The 16979-nt window shown below is 34.6% G+C and overlaps 1 protein-coding gene across 3 annotated transcripts in view; it reads left to right on the plus strand.

Annotated features, from left to right (window-relative positions):
• Positions 1-16979, plus strand: part of LOC136990913 (E3 ubiquitin-protein ligase LRSAM1-like) — a 105404-nt gene that overhangs the window by 21256 nt on the left and 67169 nt on the right. The window lies entirely within an intron of this gene.

Genomic DNA, 16979 nt, shown 5'->3' on the forward strand with positions numbered 1-16979 from the left:
CAGGGTATAAAACCCGATCCCGACAAAATAAAATGTGTTCTAGAATTCCCGAGACCTGAATCCGAGCGAGAAGTCCGCTCTTTCCTAGGACTCACTGGCTATTATCGGCGGCACATAAACTCTTATGCCACGATCGCTAAACCCTTGACTGATTTATTACGGAAAGATGTGCCGTTTGAATGGGGCCTTAAGCAACAGGAAAGCTTCGAAACTCTTAAACAAATTTTGACGTCGGCACCATTATTGAAGTCCCCTGACTTTACAAAACCTTTTATTTTGGCGACCGATGCGTCAAATTTCGCCCTGGGAGCGATATTATCTCAGGAAGAAAACGGCCAGGAGAAGCCGATTGCCTATGCGAGCCGATTATTAAGGAAACCCGAACTTAATTACAGCACTACTGAGAAAGAATGCTTAGCCACCGTGTGGGCAGTGAGGTATTTTAAACCCTATCTTTATGGAAAAAAATTTACTATTGTCACAGATCATAGACCTTTGAGATGGTTATTAGATTGTAAGGATTCTACTACTAATTCTAGATTATCGAGATGGATCATTTTCCTTCAAGAATTCGATTTTGATATTATCTACAAGGCCGGAATTTCACATAGAAATGCGGACGCCCTTAGTCGTATCCCAATACGTCAAATAACAGAGGTTGAACCCATCTTCTCCGTGCCACAATTAATAAATGCGCAACAACGTGATGATCGATGGAGACCCCTTATCCAAACCTTAAAGGATGGTGTAACTACAGGAACCTATAATAATCTTAACCTAGAGGATTATTATATCAACGAGGAGGGTGCCCTCTGCCACAAGGGCAGGAATAAAAAACGTGTGGATTGGTGGGAACAAATTGTTATACCTACCGCCTTAAAGGAATATATCCTGTTTACCTACCATGATAATCCACTAGCCGGTCACCTAGGAGAATTAAAAATGCGTACTAAAATCGCAAACTCGTTCTATTGGCCCGAAATGGCAAAGGAAATCAGGAATTATTGCCTAAGTTGTCAGAGCTGTGCCAAGCACCGACGACCGGGTCGACGGACAGCAGCCGAATTGCAACTGTTTGCCCCCCTTTCTCATGTATTTGAACGAGCAGCAATGGACATTGTCGGTCCACTCCCTCTTACGACAAACGGCAACAAATATATCCTAGTATTTGTTGACCATTTTACTCGATATGCGGAAGCAATTCCACTACCGGATGTAAGTAGTAAAACAATTGCTAAGGCCTTTGTCACTCACATCATATTGCGACACTCTACTCCTAGGCAATTATTAACTGATAGAGCGCCGAACCTAATTTCTAAGATGTTCGCAGAAGTGTGTGAATTGCTACACATAAAGCGGCTCCTTACTACCGCCTACCATCCAGCCTGCAATGGTGTGGTGGAGAGATTTAATAAAACTCTAGTTGATATACTATCTCATTATGTCTCGCAAGATCAACGAGACTGGGACGAGTGGATCCCTTATGCCTTATTCGCATATAACACCTCCGTGCATACGTCTACTAATGACAGCCCATTTTTCCTACTATATGGGAGAGATCCAACCTACCCTTTTGATTTAGTTACAAGCCCTGCCACGGTCTCCTATGACGTAGAAGACAATTTCGCTTCGGAATTACGTCAACGAATGAGACACGCTCATCAAACAGCTCAACTATATGCCGAACAAGCCGCCGAGACGAGGCAGGAACTACACCGCCGACAAAATAAGCCACCCCTCTATAGAGTGGGAGATAGAATACTACTAAAGGAAGTCGTCACGCCTAAAGGCCTAAAGCGAAAATTAGCTCCCCGGTGGACAGGACCTTATCGTATTGTCGAAATTCTAGGACCCGTCAATTTCAAAATAGAAAATATCCAAACCAAAAGAACACTACATGTTCATGCTGACAGAATTAAACCTACAACTGCTCGTAAGGAGATTAATCTAGAAACTGATATGACGGCCGATCAGTCCAGTTTACCGCCGACACAAGAAACAGTTACGGCGGCGCCCCAAACTAATATTCCCATTGACCCTTGGGACGAATTCATCTTGACCTCTATTCCCACTCCGCAACCGGAAGAACAACCTGAATCCGAAAGTGAGAGCGGAAGTGAGAGTGAAAGTGAGAGCGAAGAACCGGAGTTAGAGAGCGAAGTTACTTCCTCTGAACCGGAAGAGCAAGAGACCACTCCTCCCTATGCCCTTCGGAGTCAAGGGCCCGTGCCCGACCAGCCGTGGGTGCTTCCGAGACCCACTCGCAGCCGCATCCCGCGTTTTATTTCCCCCGCGACCAGTCGATCGTCTTCTCTTTAACCCACAATCCTACCTCTTTTGTTCTCCTTTTTAACTTACGGTAGCGATATCTTAATTAAAACCCGTATCGTCTTGTCGGTGTCTTATTGGTCTTTCTTTTTCCCTTTCAGACCTTCATGGCCGCCCCTGGGCAAGATCCTGCCCTCACGACCCTTCTGAGTTGTCCTATTTGCTACACCGTGGTACACCCACCTGTATATCAATGCACCAACGGACATATTGTGTGCTCATCCTGTCGACAAAGAATTACTACTTGTCCCACGTGTCGGGAGACCCTCGGGCATATTAGGAGCCTGGTGGCCGAGCAAATTGCCTCTACCTTGCAACTGCCGTGTACGAACGAATCCTACGGATGTACGGCACTTTTAAAGGAGGCGGACAGGGCGACTCACGAAAACACCTGCCCTTTTCGACCAGTTGATTGCCCTTTCACCCTCCACAATTGTAACTGGAAGGGAGAGTTAACTAATGTACTCTCACACATACAACAAGAGCATAAGCAAGTGCCCCTGTTACGGCAGGCATCTCTAATTTTTATGGGTATCCCCCTTACCCGATCAACTTCGCAAATTTGGGCCACCATGCTAGCCTGGAATAACCAAACCTTTTTACTTTCCGTAACTAAACCCTCCAGCTACTCTCCTTTTTGTATTCAAGTTTTCTTACTCTCAAAGCCCCCTGAGTCTTCTACCTGTCGTTATACAATCACATTTAAACGGGGCCCTAATACACTTTGCTGGAAATCCTCTTTTATCCCGATATGGAGTCTTGCTAATCCAAGCCCCCCCCTCCCCTTAGAATTACCCTCTGATCTAGTATACTCATTCTGTGGCCATGGCAATTTTAAATTTCATTTTGAGCTTTCCACCGATTAACGAGCTCCTCTCCTTCCCCTTTCAGAATGGCGGACTCCGAGGAATGGTGGAATCCCGACCTCCCAACCACGTCGACCAATCGAGGGGAGGTCGATATTACCGCGCTTCGGGCAGCTTTAACCTTCGCCCGGATGCAACGACAAAAGGGAGCCGTGCCCGCTACTCTTATTTTGCCCCTTGGACACGAATGCCCGCCGATATTAGAGGAATCCTTCCGAGAGGAAAATCGGCTTAGTCAAGAATATTATGATCGACAGGAAGCCATAACTCCGCACGCTTCCAGGACCCCTATTTTTCAACCCCCGGCTCGAGGGCGCTCCAGACCGTCACGGGCCGCAAGATCGGCCCAGCGCCCCCACATCACTAATTAGCTATCTATATTCCTCTCCGCCACCTTTTTGCATTATACCTATATTGTAGTCTCATCACTTAATGTATCATAATACTTGTAACCGTGTAACCAGGTATGGCATATATACGCCCAATATATATAATTAATATTTTCATAAATAGGTGTACTCTCTTAATAAAATAGTGTTTTTATATTATGCCAGAATGCGTGTCCATTTTTTTTCGTTCGACGCGACCTCCGCGACTAGATAATCGACCTATCTCCGTAAACCCCTCTTTTAGCGCTCGATTTTTCCCGTTTCGACCTAACGGAACCTCATCATTTGAAAATTATCATTATTTATTCAATAAGGAAAGCTACTTCATTATAAAAGCCACGGGGATCAATTATTACTAACACCCTTTCCCTGTTACAGGGGAAGAAATACAACCCCCAGAAGGTGGATATAAAACGCACCTCAGCAACAAATTCAACATGCTTCTCCTCCATGCTTATTTCCTTCTTCAAGTTTTCCGTCTCACGACGATGATCTTGTATTCAGAACAACAGGAATTCACCAAAGGAGTTGTCTTCCTACATCGAGGGAATTTCTTAATGACCGCCAGTCACTGGACGTTGGTCACCGAACTCTCCTTCGAACATTTAGAGCGCCAAATTCAATTTATCTCCCAATCTCTGGAGTATTTAGACACGAAGCTTCAATCCCAAGAACATGTTCCTACCAAAGGCTTCGAATTGCTGCGAGCTTCATTTCTTAACCATCATAAAGAATATCAAGAGCTCGCCACTTTAATCACATTGCCTTTAATCCCAAAAACCAAGCGAGGTTTAATAGACGGCGGAGGAAAAATTCTAAAATTCCTCTTCGGAACAGCTACTTCCGAAGATATTACAACCTTAAATGCCGAAATCTCTAACATCAATGACCAAAACGAGAGAATTATTCATTTACTGCGCTCACAAGCCACCTTATTGAATGATACTCTAAATATCAGCAAAAATAATCGACACCAAATCTACGTGTTATTCAAACGACAAGAATCATTTAAAGAGTTATTAAATCGCTATAGTTACGAACTTGCGTTTGAAATAATTAGTCGGATACTCGAATTCTCTATTCAAGAGTTCCATCTCCAACTAGTAGCCTTACGAGAAGCGATTGATATACTAGAAAAAGGTCAACTAAGCACCTATTTCGTATCACGAGAAATCATGTTACGTACCCTCCGAGACATTCAACTACAGCTTCCGGAAGGTTACGCAATGGTCGAACCTATAAGACCTGACACGCTATTTAAATACTACCAGTGGATTACCACCCTGGCTGTAGCAGTACCTGGCAAGTTGAGAATCTTTGCTAAGATCCCATTAATCACCCCTAGTGGATACTTCGATATGTACGAAATTATCAAATTTCCTACATACATACCTGATCTAAATACATTCGTCCAAATCCAGACTAATTATCCTATAGTCGCCTTATCCATGGACAGACAGTCCTATATGTTATTACAACACTACGAATTAATAATTTGCAAAATGGATCACTTTCCTATTTGTTCCGTAGACGGACCTATTCAGCGTTTCCCGCAACAAAGTTGTGAATATGCACTATTTAGTGGCAACGAAGTCGCGGTCAAAGACCTTTGTACCCGTCAAATCGTTCCACAATTTCCACCAATTTTTAAGAGGATTGATACACTAGGATCATGGATTTATTCTATTCCAAATCCTCTCACCCTAACTATTAGATGTCCCACTCGACATCAACAATCTCCATTTTCATCCACTACTCATAAATTAAACAAAACGGGAATACTCCATCTCCCAAACGCATGCACCGGCTATGTACCTGGATTCGTCCTTACTTCGCCGTTCCGAATGCAAACCACCATACAATTGGAGATAGCACAACAATTAATAGTGCCACAACTAGAACAAATCGTCAACAAATCTGAGATCCTGTTGCTGCAAAAACGCCTTAAGGATCCTGACCTCCCGAAACTCACATCGGACTACGATATTCGATTAGCAGACCGTTCTTTGAACAACGTCCAATACGACCTAAATCACCTGTTACGGGAGCCAACAAAATCATCTCCCATAACTTACCCATCTTTAATAATAACCATTATTGCTGGTTGTCTAGGCGCTATCCTCACGGGACTTTGTTTATATTATAGTTATCGCAATTACTCACGATGCAAGAAGTACTCAAGATGCAAGAAGACCCGTGCGACTAGTCACCAACCTCCACCGGAAGAGGAACACGAAGAAACCGCCTTCAACGGAGACGGAAGTCCGCCTTCACCTAGTGCACAACCGGGCACTTCTCACGAAGAAAACCCCCGAGGCAACCCGACTCCACGAAAACAAAAATCTATTGTTCAATCCTATTAACAAGGTCATCCCCACACCGCCATTTTCCCTTTTATTCCTCATTTTAACGTACTAACGTTTATACCTATATTCATAGATTTGTCGCGAACGATTCTAATATTTAGTTCGTATCCTAGAATTGTAGATTAACTCTCTTTAACGGGATTTTTTTTTCTCATACTAACCTAGATATATATTGAATCTTATGTTAACGAGAGAGAGAGTAAAATAACCTTTTTATGTAACCTTGCATACCTCTAGCCGGAATTCAAGGATTCATAACTCAAAAGAATGACTTATTATTAACATTTATTTTAAATCCGAGAACAGTGTCTTCATCACCTTTACCGAAGATGGCTGACTCACGCAACTTTACCCCCGATTCACCCAATTACGAATTATCCACCCGAATTTAATTTATCCACGTGGACGGACAACTCTATCAACTTACCTACGATCCATCCAGAACAATTTATATCCAAGCATCCAAGATTGTAAACATACCTCACACCCCCGCTTATGAATCAAATCTTTTAAAATCACACTAACTAAGTGATGATTTTAAAGAAAGCATGGAGTGAATGTGAAATCTGGAAGTTAAGAACCTAGAATTTCTAAATTATTTCACTCCAGTTATAAACGACTTAATCAACAACATTCCATACCCGGGAAATTGTTGACCCTCGAATGGCAACGATTGTCCCCTAACTATCAACAAACCGTTATTCCTTCGGAGCAGGTAGATCATCTTGCACGATGGTTTATAGTTAGCGTCCGAACTAGTCGTTTATTTAATATCCCGGGAACACCTATGGCCCTAATAGTGATTCGTTTTCGATCACGTGACAAGTTTTCCCATCAAAAACTTATAAAAGACGCTTCCTTCCCCCCCTGAGGGGCTCCTTCGTCTCGCTTTTACGACGTGCACTACGCCATCCGCCGGACTCTCAAAAAGTTTCTAAGTTCTTTAAGTGCCACTGCCCTGCCTACGAAAAAACAAGCTCTACGTGCCATCAGCCCATTACCGGATTCTCCATCAGCCAAACTTTATCGTCACTTCTGATTCCGTCTATTACGGACTTGTTAAGAGGTATGAAATATAATTGTAAACTCTCTCTCTCCGGCCCCTTTTTGTATACGAGGGTAGAAGTGTACTTTAGTTCGTTTAGCTTTCATTAAATTTTGTTTTTGTTATAAAATGGTGTCTTTCTTGACTGTCGGCTTCGCCTTATCGTCGACCCCATCCTTCCTCCTCCTCCACTCGCGTAACGCGTAACGCACCGTCGACGGTCAAACAAAAATACTTGGCAAAACTCATAAGAGAAAAAAGGAAGGCATTGACATTTAATAAGCTATCTCTATATCTTGCACATATGAGGTTTGTGGAATGGTGTGATCCAGTAATGTTATATGAACAACTAGCTAAAATCAATAATATCATCTCACATAAAATAAAACTTATGAAAGATAAAATGAACAAAAATCTTCAAGAGTTCAAGTATTCCAGAAAGTGTAAGAAAAAGTGTAAGCCGGTAAGATGTGAGTATTACAATTGCTCTGATGTTACAGTACTGGAACGAGTCCACTGAGTCTTACAATGTGGTCCCAAGCATTCATTTAGTTCATTTATATTTAAAAGTTTTTACAATTAGTGTTACTGTTTTGCTATTATACAATAATTCAGATAAAAATAAATTATAATTACTACTAAATATTATATTACTAAATTTCTGTGTTTTCAAAGCAAGAGTATATTTGTAATTTCAAATATTCAGTCATAAATAACTGTTTTATTTTAATTAAATTATTTGTATAACTACTATCTGTACGTTTAATTTTTTATTATAAGAATTTTATAATTTATAATGATGTAATTTTAAAATTAAAAAAATAATTAAATTTATATCTCTCTCTATATATGCAGTGATAATTTCATGTGACTTTGTATATACAGTGGTGGACAAAATTTTAAAGACAAGCAAAAATTCCACCTAAACAATTAGCTTAATTATGATTGGTGGTTCAATCATGTTTGTATGCTTTAAAAAAGTAAATTAATAGATTTATACAATAATGAAAGAATAGCGTTGGAATAGTTTTTCCAAAAAATAGAAAACCACCTAATTTATATTGACAAAACTTTAAATACAACTAAAAAAATAACTGCAAATTTTCATATAAATGTTAATAATTAAGGATGTGCACATGTATAAAGAGATCTGCATATATTTCTGTACAAAAAAATTATCTGCCAAACATGTGAAAAGATGTAAAACTGGCAGAGAAAGAACAAGGACAAATTTATATTTTATGGCCACAATTACGATAAATACAACTCAAAAAACAATGGTGGAAGACCTTCTAAGTTTAATGCAAGAGATAAGAGGCAAACTTTGAGGGTTGCAAGCAAAAGTGTGACATCAGCATCAAAAATTGTGAATCAGTTAGAGTTAAAAGTTCATCTCTGTACTGTTCAAAGAGTGATAAATCCATCAGGATGATGTAAAAGAAAGAAATTAAAAAGAAAACTTCCCTTAAAAGAATATAAAACTGCAAGATTGACTTGTGCATGAGATCACATGTCCTGGGATACAGAATAGCAATGGGTTATTTTTTCAGATGAAAAGTGTTCAATCTGGATGGTCCAGATGGTCTGAACTATTATTTTCATGATTTGCGCAAAGAAGAGAGGATTTTATTTTGACGACAGATGGGTGGTTGTTCCATTATGGTGTGGGGTGCCATTTCTTGCCAGGGAAAGTCACCTATTGAATTCATAAATGGACAAATGGATTCAAGAAAAGTATCAGAAGCTGATTAAAATTACTTTATTTCCAAATGTATGAAAAGTAGTAGTCAGAAAGTTTTATTTTATGCAAGACAATGCATCTGTCCATTCATCTTGCACAATAAAAAATTGGCTTTGTCAAAAACAAGTCAAACTGTTGGATCATCCACCTCAATCTCCAGATCCAAGCTCAATTCAGATTATCTGGAGTGTGTTCTCAAGAACTATATATGCTGATGGCAAACAATACAGTTTAATAAAAGAATTCAAAGTTACAGGGTAGAAAGCATGGCATGCTACACCAACTTCCATGCTCAAAACATTTATTATGAATATGCCAGACTGCATTTTTGAGGTTATTCAAAAAAGTGGAAGGTCCACAAGATTTTAGTCTATTATTTGCAGTTATTTTTTCAGTTGTATTTAAAATTTTGTCAACATAAATTACCTGGTTTTATACTTTTTGGAAGAACTGTTCCAACACTATTCTTTCATTATTGTATAAACCTATTAATTTACTTTTTTAAAGCATACAAACATGATTGAATCAATAATTTTAATTAAGTTAGTTGTTTAGGTGAAATTTTTGCTTGTCTTTAAAGTTTTGTCCACCACTGTATAGTGTAGGATGCATTAGGTTTTTTTGTTTTATATAACTATTAGATATATTCAAAAATAAACTTTTTGCATTATAAAATATATTATTCCAGATATGTTAGTTATTTTATATTTAATTTTCCTAAAAATAATAAATAGTTATTTTTTTTTAGGAAAGAGTAATTTAAACTCATTGTTTATGTAGTTATGAAGATTTTAATTTAATAAAAAGTACCTTCTCATGCTGATATGAAACTCGATAAATTTAAAAAATTAGAATATCAATTAAAAATTTACTTTTACCATTATTACAAATGTAATTCATAAATTGTTAAAAGTATTTAGATATTAAATAAGAAAATGTTTAATATTTAAATAACTTAAAATATTTTGTAAATAATATTTTTACTAATTAGCTATTTGTGAGATTATTAAGGTGACCAATCGTCCTCCTTTTGTAAGTTCTGTCCTCCCTCGACACCTGACTGTGAAAAAATAAGTCGCGAAATAAACCTTGACAACGCACTTTAACATTGAGTCGTGGAAAGTTTGACCGACTCAACAACCCATGACTAAAGAAAAAAAAGGTCAACGGATTCACGCTAGTCAATATAAACCTATGTGATGATATCGCTTATTCAATGTAGCGTTCAAATTTGCTCGAGTGCGGGCATATTACAACTCAATAATCCGATACTGTTTTATAAAACAGTTAAGAAGAGTGACACCCGCGGTATGACTTGGGGTGACACCACAATATCTGCCCCGGGTGTCACCCATGCTAGCTATGCCACTGCGCATGCAGTAGAAATTATTATAGTGTATTGTTATTGCAATGAATAAAATGTTTTTCTTTTACAATATTTTTTCTTTCAATTTATGTGTCCTCCTTTTCATTATAAAAAAGTTGGTCACCTTAAGGTTATACAGTTGTCTTTGGGTGAAGTTTGGTAAAGCGGCTTTAATAAAGCTGTGTAAGAAAACCAATGACGTAGTCTGTTTTTTTTTTTGCAAGAACTATGTCATTGTTCTTCCAAATGAATAAATGAAATGGTCTATATTCCTCTTTCATATACATAAACTAATGACCTAGTCCATTTTGTTTACAATTTATTTAGTAAAAAAAAAATCACTTTTTTTATTACTATTAGCATGAAATTCAGAATGCACACAGCTAATTTAGTTTAACTTCATACTCAATAATTTAAAGAAGTTTCAAAATGCAAAAAAAGTTAATTAATTAATCTGTGCTAAAGAATACAATAACAGAAACTACTATATTATTTTTGAAATGAAAACAAATTACTGAAATTTGAAATGGACTACATCATTGGTTTGTTTATATAGCTGTATTAAGAGTCACTTTATTAGACAATGTGTCCTTTATGTTATAGAATTTTCAAAATTGACTTTTTCTTGATCATTTTGTTAAATGTAATCTAGAACAAGACAAATATGCATTTAATTCTTGTCAATAATAGCATGTTTATCAACATTTAAATAATCTTTCAGAGATTATTTAAACAATATTTAAACAATATTAAACCATTTAACTATAGCATAATAAAAAGAAATATAGATAGAAAGGACAAATATAATAATAATGTGTAGATTATATTATTTGGATATTATTTCTCTCAATGATATCTTAATCACATTGAGACATTATTTTTTCTTTGTTAAAATTTTTGTTTATAAAATTTAAAAAATTGCTATAATAGTAAATAATCCATATGTTAAGTTATGATATAATGTATTTAATAAACATTATTAAGGATAAAAATACATCTATTGTTATTATTAGTGTGAAATTCAGAATTCTTATGGTCAGTTTAGACCAAAACATTATACTGTAATTGAAAATTTCTTTAAATTTCCAATTATAAAGGTTCCAAATACTGAAAAAAATTGGTTTCAGTATTTGGAAACATCTTTGGTTTCCAAACAATGGGGAGAAAAAGTTAAATTTTTAATATATGTTAAATAATACAATACCAGATTATAATAAAACAATTATTTAGATGCAAGTAAATTAATGAATTTTGACTGAAAAATCTAACTAATGTGAACTACAGAAAGAAATTTCTCCTAACAGCCATCAGTATGTGTTTGTAATATCTGGAATAAAACTTTATTTACCTTTAGTATCAATGTCAATTATTACTGATATTTCTTCTAAAACCATGGGCAGGTAATATGCCAAAACAAAACTACTGCAGAATCAATAATTTATGTTGTACAGTACATGTATTAATACATTAGTATATGTACAACAGTAGACTGCAATTTTAGATTGATCTGAAGTGGATTTAACAGTTTATTGCCTCTAAGTTTAACTTTTTTTACAATCTGTTTAGATAAAAATATGTCTTAACATTTAAAAAATTATTTTTAATCAAAATTACATTTTTATATTTATACATAAAAAACATAATTTGTATAATGAATTAATTAAAGTTATTAAATGTTGTAATGTTTATTTAAGATTTTCTTCACAAATTTTACGTATTTAAGTTTGTGTGTTCATAATTCATTTTGATAAATGTTACACCTGATACCTACAAGAATTTTACAAGAAAAATAGCTTTTGGTTCAGCCAACTCATTGTTTTAGAAATCTGATTTGATGATATATTTTCTATATATAAAGATGTAAAGAAGAAAGCTTGTCTGTTTTTTATGTATTTGACAACTGTACAAGCAAATGCAATGAAACTTTCCAAAAATCATTCTCTTAGGAAGTCATCAACTACTTTTTGTCTGACAAAACAAGTTCTTCATCTGCTACAGAGCAGTATGTATCTGATCAATGAAATTATGAATTATGGCATTTTATTTTTCCATTCTTAGTCATTAGAAATCATTTCTGATAAACTTAATTTCAAATTGAAATTTTTAACTTATTAGAAGTAATCAGAAATGGTTTGTAATAAACTTAGTTTATTCAGTTGATTAGAAACTATTTCTGATTATAATTTCTAAATGATTTAATTTATTATTTGTAATGATTCAGTTCAATAAACAAAGAGTTTTTTATTTGAAATTGTTTGTTTATTAAATCAAATTTTATGAGATAAATTTGGCACTTTAAAATTTTTGAATGAAATTTGGTAATACAATTACTGTACAGTAGAACCCCTCTAATCCGTCACCTTTGGGACTGGGGGTACGGTCGGAATGCAAAAAAGGTCTGATTATCAGAAAAAAGTAAAATAAACAATCTTTCAACTCAAGAATGACTGTATTGTTCTCTACAGTAAAAACATTGCAATAAATTGCACAAAAGCTGTTATTATTAATGAAAAAGAGCCATACTATATGTATTTACTACATATTGTACACCGTAACAAACACAGAAGAACGCGACGGGCGGTGGGTCACCGACGAGTCGGAACAAGTTTCTCGACTCCGACCACGGTCGGATTAACCGGAGCGACGGACTAGTCGAGGACGGACTAGAGGGGTTCTACTGTATGATGTTTATTGAGTAATTGTTCATAAAATCACATCAACAAAAACCTTTAAAATTAAACCAGCAAATATATTTTAATATAAATACGCAATGACAAGTGCTTTTGATCCTAATTGGGATCTACTTCAGGTCAAAACATTTGATAAAAAATTTAGAATGTTAAAATGTGTTTTAACCTGAAGCAGATCCCAATTAGGATCAAAAGCACTTGTCGTTGCGTATTTATATTAAAATATATTTGCTGGTTTAATTTTAAAGGTTTTATTGGTGTTATTTACTAATATATAACCAGCTGTGGGAAGATTTAGAATTGTTTATATTTTATTATTGTTTAGTTTTTCATTTTTTTAAAATAAATGTTTGTTTTGTGGGAATTTTTATTAGATATTTTAACTAGAGTATTTTATATGCTTATTAACTATAATGGATTAAATACTGGATTATGAAAATTATTCAAAAGTTCTCAAAATTAGTAATGCTGAATTATTAAAATTTTTGAAATAAAACTTGAATTTCAATGACTTTTCTCTTTTTTTATTTTTTTTTAATTATTACTGTATTTTACGGACTATAAGACGCACCTTAATTTTTAAGCAATTTTTTACAAAAATACCTATAAGATGCTACGGACTATAAGACGCACCTCAATTTTGGAGGTAATTATTCAAAGAAAAAAGTGCGTCTTATAGTTCGTAAAATACGATATATTTTATACATAAAATTTTAAGTTAAATTAAAATTTTATGTATAAAATATAATTTTTAGAAAGTTTTCTAGTTAAATTTAAATGAGATTAAATTATCGTTAATTTAATTTGATGCCAGCTGAATGGTCAAAGTGGTTAAGACATATTGTTCTGAGGAACCTGGGATTGAATCTGAGCTGGATGAAAAACCCTAGGAAATTTTCAGGGTGTAGTCTGTATTGGATATGTTGAGTTTTATCCTTTTCTACCCAGCCACTCTATTGTGGGCCTGACCATACCCACAATGGGACAAGAAAAGACTTTCTTAGTGCCCATAGGCAGAAAAAATAAAAGAAAAGTTAATTAGTCAAATAAATGCATTCATTTCAATATTATTAAATATTTGATGCCTATGATAATATGAAGTTTTTAAATTTATTATTTGCTATTTTTAATGTTCCTAGGAATTAATAAACACACTTTTATAATAAGAATTTTTTTTAGTTTGAGGAATAATTTGAAAGTAATGAGACTATCGATGTTATTATTAAACTACAATAGAGCATGCGATTGGCAAATTCAATGTCGGCTAGTGATGCGGTGCTACAATATTTAGCTATGTCTTGGCTACTTTAATGTTATTTTTGTTAAATTTTTGCGTGTTTTAGCTGGTAACACTGGCTCGACCAGGAACGGGAGGCTGGTATTTATTTTGTGCAAAATAAAAAAATAATTTTCAACGATACAATAGCAATGATTATTATTTTTTAAAAAAATTGTTAGGCTTAACATCGATGATAATTCAACGTGAAGTAGGTTAATAGCGATATACTAATATATTATATTAATAATGTATTTTTTCATACTTTTCGGTTATCCGACCAACTCCAGTCCCCAATTGAGTCGGATAATCGATGCTCTACTGTATTACAGATTGCAAGCTCTTGTTTTTGATGCTTAGACAACTGTAAATCTGAAACCTAATTATATTTACTTGTCCATTTCAATACTTCTATTTTAAATGTATAGTAAATATATATAACTAGTCATGTTCAGAAAAATTTACACTGAGAGATATGATGAAAGAGGCTTTTAAAAATGATGATAATTTTTTTTCATATAAAGAAACACAAATACAATATATACTCATAAAAGATGCTTTTGAGTTTTTGACATAAAGTTTAGGTTATGATCATTTTGTAGTTGAAAGATGCAATTATACACTATTAATTATGTAAGAAGTCTGAAATAAAAAAATCAAAAGTAAGTGATTCAGAATACATAATCTGATTAGATAGTTTATGGAAACAACTTATATATGAATAATTTTAATTATATTCTGATATGAAAGTTAGATCTTTATTGAAACAAGTACATCTTAGATATTTTCAGAAGCATCTCTGAATTTTGTGAAGGATTAGCACATTGATTAGTGCATATTTTTAAAAGTTTGAAGATAAATTTTGTTTTAAAAAAGCAATTGACTAATTGAAACAATCTCATTACTTTTTGTAGTACTTCTATAAATTGAAAAATAGGTTTAATTTTATTATTAATAAACTTGGAAAGTTGAAGTGCAAATTTTCTTTAAAAACATGCTAGAAAAGTGTTTCTAAAAACATATAAAAGTAAAACCATCATTTTATTGTACATAAAAGTATATATAGAATGTATAAAACTTGAGAGAATGATAGAAAATTCGAAATCTGATTCATCAGTTTCGTAGTTTACAGATAGAAAACATTGTATTTGAAAACGCACAGTTGTTCTACATTTTCTATGGTTAGATGCAGATGGCATTAGGAAAGTAAATCTTTGTACTGCAGAAGTGATCTCTCAACATCAACAAATGTGAGAGCAGCATATTTGGTTTTTACTAAAAACTCTAGATTTTGTGATTGAAGAGACTCAGGAATTACATTTTGAATATCTGGACTTGCTCAGGGAGTATTCCAGTTTCTCTAAAGCAAAAATTCATCCAACTGGTTTTTGGTGTATTTAAAAATTTTCTTCTGCTTTTTAGTAGACAGACTACTTTCCTCAAGCTTAGAAGCTGAACTGCACAGGAAGTTATACAACTTTCTGTACAGTTCAATTTCTAAGCTTGAATAGTATAGAGTTCTTTTAATGCAATTTCTTCTTTCAATAGACTCTTGAGTTTTATTGCAGTTGCTGAAGATTTTTTGTCCAGTTTATTAATGAATGCTCTCACGCATTAGAAATTTTTGGCATAAGAACAAACTAATTGAATCTGCCTGCCCCACCTGGTTATTACAGTGTGTTTTGGGAGTGGCAATGCACTTATCTCTTTATATAGATGTTTACATTTGCAGGACATTCAATCAATTCCTTTTTCATTTCTGAAATAAAATGATTGCCCAAGAAAATTCTGCCCTAATTGCTTCACATACCTTGTTAAGGCAATGGGCAAGACAAATGACATTTTTCAGATTCAGAAACATCTATTTTATATTTGAACATGCACTTAGCATGTATGGTACCTGGTCTGTTAAAAATAATCAAACTTTTTTTTTTTATAGAATGGCAGAGTTTCACAATTTGGCATATGCATTATTGAAGGTCTACATAACAGTTGTAGAATTTGTCTTTGCTAATTTGTAAACTCAACAGCATGGGTTGTACGGGTTCTCCTGTTAACAGGCTTATGAAAATGTTCAGCATGTACTTTTCCAGCACATCCTTTGTTTTATCCATAGTAAAAGAACTGGTTTGTTTCTTATTATTTCTTGTATTTTTTTGAAAATTGCTTCAAATGCAGGCTGCAAATAGCTTTTCCTTAGTGTGCAATGGTCAGGGATTAGATGCTTGGCATACTTTTCTAGAAAAGTTTTTGAATGCTAGATGATTCACCTTGTTAAGAGTAATCCCTGACCATGTTAAAGCTATAGCCAGTTCACATGAAAATTCATTCTTTCTGCTTGCATTGTCCTTTGCGGAATTTTGTGATGCCAAAATAAAACTCTGTCTGTTCTTTTTGTTGTTCTTTCTTACCCTGTTAGAAATATCTTTTGTATATTTAATTTGCTGCTTAATCTCTGAAGAGATGCTTTTCATTCATCACATCTAAAAATACTATTGTTAGTTGATTCTTTTCTATTTAAAATTATTTAATAACTTGTTCAGTTTTTTACTTTTGTATCTTCAGCATTTTTTAAAGTGGTAAGCTATCGTGTCACCACCAGTCCCCATATCTCTTCCTTACCTTTGTGAACAATGGAATCATCCTTATTATTTTACATCAGAGAAAGTATTTAAATATCAAACACAAAATCATTCATTAAAAAGGTAGTTTTAAATTTTTAGATAGAAATAGAAAAAACACAGTACAGGTACTTCTCACTTTACAACCTATCTGCTTAACGACCACTCGCACTTACGACCAATCGAGTTTCGACCTGCAGTTCGGGGAATCCCCTTTCTCAGATTGAGTCGGTCAGTGGCGAATGGTAACATGCGCACTAAGCATACTATAATAGGCTAATAGCATACTAT

Source organism: Centruroides vittatus, unplaced genomic scaffold (assembly GCF_030686945.1).
Source record: "Centruroides vittatus isolate TY-2023 unplaced genomic scaffold, ASM3068694v2 contig_1381, whole genome shotgun sequence".
Taxonomy (NCBI): domain Eukaryota; kingdom Metazoa; phylum Arthropoda; class Arachnida; order Scorpiones; family Buthidae; genus Centruroides; species Centruroides vittatus.